This window comes from Doryrhamphus excisus, linkage group LG19, assembly GCF_037039965.1.
Source record: "Doryrhamphus excisus strain RoL-2023G ecotype Guam linkage group LG19, RoL_Dexc_Guam_v1.1, whole genome shotgun sequence".
NCBI lineage: Eukaryota > Metazoa > Chordata > Actinopteri > Syngnathiformes > Syngnathidae > Doryrhamphus > Doryrhamphus excisus.
Genome location: NC_136375.1, coordinates 9,612,987 through 9,623,195, shown reverse-complemented (window position 1 = coordinate 9,623,195; position 10,209 = coordinate 9,612,987).

Below are 10,209 nucleotides of genomic sequence, written 5' to 3'. Positions count from 1 at the left end.
TCGTCCCGGGCCTCTACAGTATTCTCGTCCGCTTGTGTTTCAGTGTTCTTGCATTGATAAGTCCTATCAGCTCCCTGCTAGAGGATGATGGGTATTAGTGCTTTCTGAAGGGTCCAGAGTCCACTTCCTGCTCTTGCCTTTTGTCCAAGAGAGGCCAGCTTATCACAATACTTCCCCTTCGTGTGCCATGTTCGAAGATTAGAAGCAGTGGCTTAATTTGAAGAGGGGGGTAGTGAGGCTTTGGAAACAACAAGAAGAGGCTGCCATCCCTTGTGTTTGGTTGTAGGAAGTGGATCTAGATGTCCTTCATTGTGAGCACGCTCTGTTGTGTGCATGTGTGTGTGTGTGAGAGGAAAGAAATGGGACATATTCTGGTGCTTAGGAATTAAACAAAAACAAAAAAAGAGAGAAATGGGATAAAAGCGGCTTAGACTGTTGAGACAAGTGCATCTAAGAGAATGCACAAAAGGAGGGGTGTAAATGGCGGATTCTTGCCCGGCTAAAAACTTATCAAGCGCAGGCTTTGTGCTCAATCCATTTAAGTGAGTCCCTAACACGCCCCTATTGTATGCCTTTAATGGTGCAAAAGTGACTTGTGCAAGGGGGCTATCGCCTCTTCATGGGGATTACAGCTAAGTGCTTAAGTTGTGGTGAAACCCGGATTTACTGGTGGCAAAGAGAAAAGGGGCAGAGCGGGAGGGGGTGGGGGGGACAGGGAAAGGACCCTTAGCAAGGATTTGTGTCAGGATGGCAGCCTTTCCTCTAGTGTGTGTCTGTGTGACTGGAGACAGAGGGCAACTGGTACTTGGAACATCTACTGTAACAACTTGCAATACGCCCTCTATAGGCCACTTTGGCATTACGATACCTTGCAAGTGTCCTCCTCCTCTTTTGCTGCATTGTTCAAATCTAATTTGCAACGTCCTAAGTAACATTTTAGACAAGTTTAAATTTAGTCGTGTCATTTTTATAATAATAATACATTTTATATGTATAGCTTTTCAAAATACTCAAAGACACACCAAAATGCAACATTCATTCATTAATACACAGTTAAAACATGAGTAAAAGCGGGGCGGGGCACATCAGTCAGATATAAAAAGTTAGACATTAAAAAGAGGTGGGTTTTTAGTTGTTTTTTGTAACTGTTTTAATTCCCACAAGTGTAAAAAGAAGTTAACCACTCTCATTCGAAGGGTAAAAACAAACAACCATACCTATGGACAATTTAGAGTCGGCAATTTCCTTAGCAATCATGGTTTTGGATTTCATGACTGTGCGGCCAGCATGCTAACCACTCGTTCACCGTGCAGCCGAATGTTGTTATATTTTTAATCGTCCCACAAGTGTAAAAAATTCAGCCATTAAGTCATTTTAAAATATGAAAACATTCATAACTTAGCATGTATACACTCATCCCTCGCGGTTCAAACATTGCTCCCTCACTCTATCCTGTTTTGTCAAAAGTTCATTAATTTTGTGGTTGTCTATGGGCGATTATTAGTCAAAAATATTGAAAGACAAGTCATACCGAATGTAGTGTTCTAGTCCCAAGGTACTGTAGGTTACATTGTTGAGATGTTTTTTTTTACATTACATTGCCTTAACTTGCAGCCATGGGTCCTTGCAGTCCGACATGACATAGTGAAAAAAAAGTTCTCCTCCCATTCTGTGTGGAAGTGGTACATTTTAGCTTTTTTTTTTCCTTTCTCCTATTCTCAAGTTAAGAATAAATACATTGGAGGATTAGTTTGGGTTCAATTCTCCGCTTGGGCATCTCTGTGTGGAGTTTGCATGTTCTCCCTGTGTGTGGGTGGGTTTTCTCCGGGTACTCCGGTTTCCTCCCACATTCCAAAAACCTTCATGCTAGGTTAATTGGAGACAAATTGTGCATAGGTATGAATGTGAGTGTGAACGTGACCAGTCCAGGGTGCACCCCTCCTCTCGCCTGAAGACAGCTGGGATAGGCTCCAGCATACCCGCGACCCTACTGTGGATAAGCGGCATAGAAAATGGATGGATAACTAGTTAGCTCAGTAGATTTCTATTGTAATATGTATTGTATTATGTCACCTGCAATCCTATAGTTCCTTTTAATGGACTAAAAGTTTAAAGAAGTAAATAAGAGACACACGATGACAGGTGTGTGTTGAAGTGTCAGAAAGCAGAGAGGCAGCTTCTCCTTGACCATTGTGTACCTCTTTTTGTGTCTCTGTTCCCTGAGCTAACAAACAGCACCAAGGTAAAGCGGAGAACACCTGTCCTTTATTGTCGCACACCTTGCCCTTGAGCACACAACAGCACCCAATACTGAGCAAAGATGAAGAAAGAGTCGAAAGCCCGCGTCAGGCACCTATTCAAATAATAAAAAAAAAAAGACACGGAACCTTCTGTCTGGCCTGCTCGCTAAGCCTTGATATGCTCCTCAAAAGCCGCCGAAGCCATTGTGTGTGTCTGCGCCTTTTGTTGCCTCGTATTCAAGCAGCAGCGAATGATTACGGCGATGATGGTCATGATGATGATGATGATGATGATGACGGCAATAGCTTAAGGAGAAGCAGCTGCCGAGAGGTTGACAGACACGCAGACAATCGGCATGTTTGCTCAAGACAAGGTACACTGGACATTGAAAGCGGAGGCTGCTGAATTGTGTGTGTGTGTGTGTGTGTGTGTGTGTGTGTGTCTGTCTGCAGTACATGTTCAATGTCAGCAAATTGAAGCAGTGTAAATGCGCAATACACAGATGTTTAATTCAGATAGGCAAACCGGGTATGTGTCACACTGTCGGGTTTTGTGCTAGGGGCGGACTGATTACAATTCTCTGGCCAATTACCAATCGGCAATCTTTAAAAAGCCTGACCTGATTTAAAAAAAAAAAGAAATGACTGCAAGCACCTTCAAATTTCAAATCCCATTAATCTCACCAAATACCTGTGAAACAACACAACTTCACATGAAGTAGTTCTCTCAAATATGTATGTAAAGTTGAGAATATTATCCACACGACCGTGTTCATGAATAAACGTTCCTCGTACAGCCGCTTTAATTATGCCAAACTTCCACGACACATCAGCGGGCATCCTAAAACCCTCGGTTACAGTAGCTTTGCTCTTTTTGCTGCTCGTAAGCGTCAACAGTTTGTTAGCTGTCAGTCTGGCAGAGCAAAAGGGGGCTTTTTGGGAAAGTAGGTAAGATCAGTGGATGAGATCGAGCTTACATCTAAGGATCAGCCGATCCTTGCACATGCAAGGTTGCAAGTGTTACAAGTTACTTCTGTAAAAGTGCCATGTCTCAAAATAAGTCATAAAAAAAGATCCCGACCAATTAAAAGAAGTTGCCTTACTTTCATTTCGAGTTGAAGCGACTGTATTTTTCCTGTAAGATGCCATCTGCGAGAAGCGTGTTTATTGTGAAGGCAGGAAGTGTGGTGTGACGGTGAGAGGAAGCAGCGTCCTTTCATCATATTGTGCTTGCATGTCAGTGGACGTCATATTAAGATACCGTCTTACACATATTTACAATCCAAACGCTAAACTTGGTAATGATTAAAGGCAGCGGACATACTGAGCCTGCCAGATTGTTGCCATGTAAAGCACGCCATCGTAACAATACCGATATCCCTAATAGATATGACTTTTGATCCCAACTACCACCTTCACCTTGTGTCCGATATCATTTCTAATCAATAGGTATCTCCACTTTTGGATGAAAACATGTCTCCTCGTGCACTGATGTGACCTTTGACCTCATCGCCACAGTCACCTTGCCACTTAAAATCAATAGTTTAAATCATAGTTGTTGACTATGAAATAGCAAAATCAACCCCGGATGTTTGAGTGTGCTGCATGAACTCCACGTCACAGCAACCTGGAGGCCTCTTGCGCTCCTCCATCTTGCATCCTGCTTCCAGGATTTGCTGGTGCCGCTGGTGTCAGCGATGTTTTCCTGCCGACTTAAGCTCCAGATGCTGAGAGGGCTCCTTGCACTGGCGCTGCTGCAAGAGGGCCAAAGAGGTTAATGCACCCAGGGAGGAAGAGAAGCAACCAGCTGTTGGCCTTCTAACGTTTAAAACCTCCTCCCCTCCATCTATCCTATTCTTTCCACACACACACACCGAACTCCCTCCCACCCCACTCCAAAGAAAGAAAGCCCGGGCAATAAAATGCGCTCAAATGCTGAAACATCTGCTGGGAGCATTTCAGTGCAGCCAAGAGCGTCTTAACTCCTCCTGAGCGACAATATGAGGCCATTTTCTGGGCTTGGACGACAGGGACTTAGGAAGAGATAAGAGGAGATAATGGCTGGATGGGAGACTTGGGGGGGCGGGAATGAGGGGCGGCTGCAAATGCACAATCAGGAGGTCGGCACGGAGATGTAGGAGGGAGGAGGGAGGGTTTTCTGAGGCCAAAGGAAAATGGTTTGGTAAACAATGTCCCCGCATTAGAATGGTAATCTGAACATGGCTTGGTTCCGATAAAAATGCACGTTATCCTCAGGGGGTGGGGCTCCGCTGATGTGAGTGTGCAGGTTTCCACAGTGTAATTTTGAAATCAAACCAAACCCCTAACGGTAAGCACTACAGCTACAGCTAACATAAGACACAGGACAGGAACCACACCAAATACTTGGTAATCTACATGCCTAACCTAGTAAATGCCTTACCTCTAATATAATACACAGGAACAACACCAAATACTTGGTAATCTAGATGCCTAACCTAGTAAATGCCTTACCCATAATATAATACACAGGAACAACACCAAATACTTGGTAATCTATGTATATATCTAACTCAGTATATGCCTTACCCCTAATATAATACACAGGAACAACACGAAATACTTGGTAATCTACGTATATACCTAACCCAGTAAATGCCTTACCCGTAATATAATACACAGGAACAACACGAAATATTTGGTAATCTACATGCCTAACCTAGTAAATGCCTTACCCCTAATATAATACACAGGAACAGCACCAAAACTTGGTAATCTATATGTCTAACTCAGTATATGCCTTACCCCTAGTATAATACACAGGAACAACACCAAATACTTGGTAATCTATATATCTAACCCAGTTAATGTCTTACTCTTAATAAAATACACAGGAACAACACCAAATACTTGGTCATCCATATACCTAACCCAGTAAAGGCCTTACTCCTAATATAATACACAGGATATATTCTGTATTCTGCAGGTGTGTCAATGTGGTCTACAGTAAATTGAGTGACTAGTGACGAGTAAGACAGACATGTAGTGATATTGTTCCTTGTAGAATCACACCCAATATGTTGCATATCCTCGTCACATGTTCTTGTCATGTACATTGGAAGTGAGAAGTAGCAACAGCTGGGTTTACCACCGTGTCTGGGCTGCTCTGTGTGTGTCTGTGTTGACGGTGTGTATGTGTGTGTCTGTGTGTGTAGTTTCATGGGTGGTGGCGGTGGTCATTGCAGGCGCCACAAGCCCTCATAAGAGCCCTTTGACACTCAGCTGTTTAACAGCTCAAACGGTCTTTGCTCAGTGGATTAATCACACATACACACACACACGCGCACACACACACAATGACCTCCGTGACACCCCTGATACACCCCTCCCAAATTTAACAAGGAATAACTAGTGAGTGATGCGTCTCTTCAGTGGCCTGCTGAAGGCGTGCCGCCTCATTCAGCCCTCCTCTCATTGGCAACTCAACACACTGCTGACAGGTGCTGCTGCATGAGACAATGGAGTGTGTATATATACATATATATGTGTGTGTGTGCGTGCGTGTGTGTGTGCCTACATTTAAAGCTTAAAGTGAAAGAGGGGAAAAGTTTGAAGAGGAGAACTTGAGTGGCACTTAGAAAAGGAGCCCATACATGTGGTTCACTGAAGGAGCTATATGGAACTTTTTTCAGCGATCATGAATCCACTTTGGTTAGCACACAGGCTTAACAGCTAGGAGACCCGAGTTCGATTCCACCCTCGGCTATCTCTGTGTGGAGTTTGCATGTTCTCCCCGTGCATGCGTGGGTTTTCTCCGGGTACTCCGGTTTCCTCCCACATTCCAAAAACATGCTATGTTAATTAGCGACTCCAAATTGTCCATAGGTATGAATGTGAGTGTGAATGGTTGTTTGTCTATATGTGCCCTGTGATTGGCTGGCGACCAGTCCAGGGTGTACCTGCGTCTCGTCCAAAGACAGCTGGGATAGGCTCCAGCATCCCCCGCTAAGTTAATTGGTGACTCCAAATTGTCCATAGGTATGAATGTGAGTGTGAATGGTTGTTTGTCTATATGTGCCCTGTGATTGGCTGGCGACCAGTCCAGGGTGTACCCCGCCTCTCGCCCAAAGACAGATGGGATAGGCTTCAGCACCCCCCAAGACCCTTGTGAGGACAAGCGGTAGAAAATGAATGAATGAATGAATGGATCCACTTTGTTTGCAGCAAAGGTTCCAGTTTAGCATCATTTGCTGCGTTAGATAGTGCCATTCATTACATGTGTAATTGAAATTTAATGCCGCAAAAGATGCAAAGAAAAATCAACACAAAATAAATTGTCCTTTTTGTGAGATTTCACCCCTTTCCTCTTAGCTTCTAAATGTTGTTTCATATTTTATAGTGCACTGTATTGTTAAATGGACATCCATTACTATACAACTAGTATATTGTATTTGTTTATGTAACATAAAGAAACATGTCTCGTAATAGTGGTAGGCTCCGTGTCTGTGCATGGACTTGGCATGTTGTCGGCGGGAGGGACGGGGGACTCAATCCCGAGCCAGGAGTTCTGTTCAGGATAAACAGGGTCTGGTTGTTGAAAACTCCAGAGGACTGCCGCTTCCTGGTGCTCTTTGTAGACGGGAGGAACACGCCATCACAACAGACACCAAGATCAAATAGTGTCCGTTCACTCTGCTGAGTCAGGCGCAAGGAGAAGCGTCAGTCGGCTGGAAAACATGCGTGACTGATTGAAGTTAGGTGTAATCTGACAGTGGCGGAGTGCGACAGAGGTTATTGCAGGCGGGCGGTATTTTATGTTGTTTATAAAGACAGGAACACCCTTTAATTGAATTATCGAGGAAGTGAGTTTTTGTGGATATAGGGAACACTTTCTACGTATTTCTGGGGTCAGAGGTCACTGCTGTTGGACCTCAGCAGCTATCTCCATTCATCCCAAATGTCTTTGATGGAGCTAGGGACAAGGACTTCCATACTAAATTTATCCAAGCATAGTATTAGATTCTAATAATTCAGTTTATTTTTTTTTGTGGGTTCAGAGCAAGTCTTGAACCTACAACCTTCCGGTCCCAAAGCCAAGTTCGTTACAGCCATTTCTCATCATTATTTTACTTCTTATCGGTACTCTGACTTTCTATTTCCAGGCCTCCAGCGTGTTTGTCAAACATAAAGCAAAAAACATGTGATAGTATCTGTATGGTGTTTTACCTCTTCAATGCTTCATTCATTGCTAGAACACAAAAGTCCTGATTTCATAGGAATTCCCCCTCCAGTCTGTGATGACCGTCCCTCTGAAACAGCCCACCCGCCCTGCGCTTTGCCTTTTTGCCTGACAGGAAGTGGAGTAGCCGGGACGTACTGTACGGTCCCTGGCGTCTGGGCCGGAACCAGGATGTGTTGCTAGGCGCAGGGATGATTGTGTCAGCACTTGCTTGGCCGCTTCGTTTCCTTACAGGTGATCTCCTGAATGGACAATGACAGATATACATTTCCTGCTATTTTTCACTGCTTGCAGGAGGGCATCACAAAAACACACAGGGGTACGATGGGGGCTGATGGACGGGGAGGGGGGTTCTCCGGCTTCAGATCGCGTTTGGCGAGACCTGGCGGTGACCCCGCGACCTCAGACTGGTGGTCACAAATCCAGGAGGTGGGTGGCTGATGAGGAAATATTGAGGAAACCGCTCTTGATTTCTGACGCGTTTGATGAACTCTGATGGGGGGGGGAGAAGGTCGCAGGGGGGACAGTGTGGTGGCGTGTGGCAGGATGGCTGAGTTGGACACTTTGATTTATGTTTGCTGGACTTTTTTGGACACTGTGATGACTGACAAATGTTAATGGTCAAGAAAATTGAGTATGCTTTTTCATAAAAAGTTTTACAACTCCAAAGGCCATGCCACACCATTTTTGTACAATTTTAATCTGGCAAGTTTATGACTTTATTTGTGTAAATTTAGGGCTTTTTTCTTGTAAATTTCCGACTTTATTCTCGTAAATGTACAACTTTATTTTTGTTAATTTGTGACTTAATTCTCGTAAATTTACGACTTGAATCGAGCAAATTTACAACTTTGTTTCTGTAAATTTAGGACTTTTTTTTTCTTGTAAATTGTATCTTTATTCTCGTAAATGTATGACTTTATACGTATATATTAGCATTTTTTTTCTTGTAAATTTACAACTTTACTCTCATAAATTTACGACTTTTTTCTTGTACATTTGCATTTTTTTCTCTTAAATTTATGACTTTGTTCTTGTATAAATATACAATTTCAACGTTTTCCGACTAGATGTCCAACTTTTTTTCTTGTAAACTATTTTATAAATGTACGGCTTTTTTCTTGTACATTTGGAACTTTTTCATTTATTCATTTATTCATTTTTAAAATAGATTTAGAACTTTAGTCTCATAAATTTGTTCCTTTATTCTTATAAATGTACACATTTTTCTCCTGTAAATTTAAGACTTTATCCTTGAAGTTGTACGACTTTATTTGCCTAAACCTATGTTTTTTTTTCTTGAAAATTTCTGACTTTATTCTCAGATATTTACAACTTTTTGTTTGCCTTTAACTTAGCACATTAAGTTACGTATCTATCTTATTAATCTTATGTATCTATTATATTAAGAGTATCTATCTCTACGTATTTTAACTCGTATTTGTTTAATGTGGATCTTTTTTATTAGCATTTTATCAACACATTTAAAAGAGCTGTGTGTTGACCTGGTCAACACTCTTTATGATGGAGTGATTAATGCCAAAGGATATTACTTCTCGGAAAATGGCTGACCCCGCCACCCCCGACTGAAGTTGTGTTTTTAAACACGTCTGACAGTTGGGAGCGATTTGGCCTTCTTTTGTTTTGTGACGGCAAACGCCGAGAGGGGTCATCTCTTGTTCAGGAGCCAGGAAACATCTTTATGATGGATTTTTAATCATCTGTCTAAAACGTGTCCCCAATTGACACTAGCTCCTGAGTGGCTGTTCCTTGAGATTATCTTTGACATTTGTCAAAATGCACACAGCTAAATCTAAAGTCCTATCAGGGCTCTACGTCAAAAACAAAAATGACTTGCCCATGGGGAATCCTTAAGGTGAGAACTACTTGCCCGAACTTGCCCCATGTAAAATGAAAAGACTGCCATAATGATATCATATATCAATATATGCTGATAATACATCAGATAATAGTACTGATGCATTGTATTTGGAGGAATGTCTGAAAAATTGTGGAGATGTATGTTAACATGGCAAACCATGCTACCTTACACATGGTAGTTGTAGTAAGCAGTGATATTTATAAGTTGTGCACCACAATGAAACATTTGACACATTTGTGTACTAGTAAAGTGTTTTTAATCCAGAAAAAAAAGCTCAATGGTCAAACAATAAGTTGTGAAGCAAAGGTGAGAAAAATACACAGAGAAATTGAACCGCTAGATTTTGTAGCTTGTGCAAAATCAGCACTTGGTATTGGATCTAATGGGTGGTGTTTCATTGTGACCACTTCAAATTGTCACAGCAATGTGATTCACTCACCTGTGCCATCATTTGATTTGCTGCCGCTAATAAAATACTTGTTTAGGAAGCACTGTTTCATCACTTTTTGCTGTTTTCCTTCAGAAGTTGTTGAAGAATTAGACGATGTTGGCAGGGACGCCATGATAGATGTCTTCCTAGTAAAACAATCGCTGATTGGTTGATCGCGAACAAGAACGGGTGTGGGTAAAACGCGGATTGTGGTCTAAATAAACGATTCTGATTGGTCCATTTCAAGATTTGCAAGGATTGCTTTGCAAATTACCACCGGAATTACGCAGTCCGTGTTTTACCAACACCCAACAAGAACCGCTTTAAAAAAAACTCTTGGCAGTACGGCATGCTAAAGTGCACTTTAGCATGCCCGACGGGAATATTAATGATTGGATTTACTTGCCCGAATTTTGTTTTAACTTGCCCCGGGCCATCG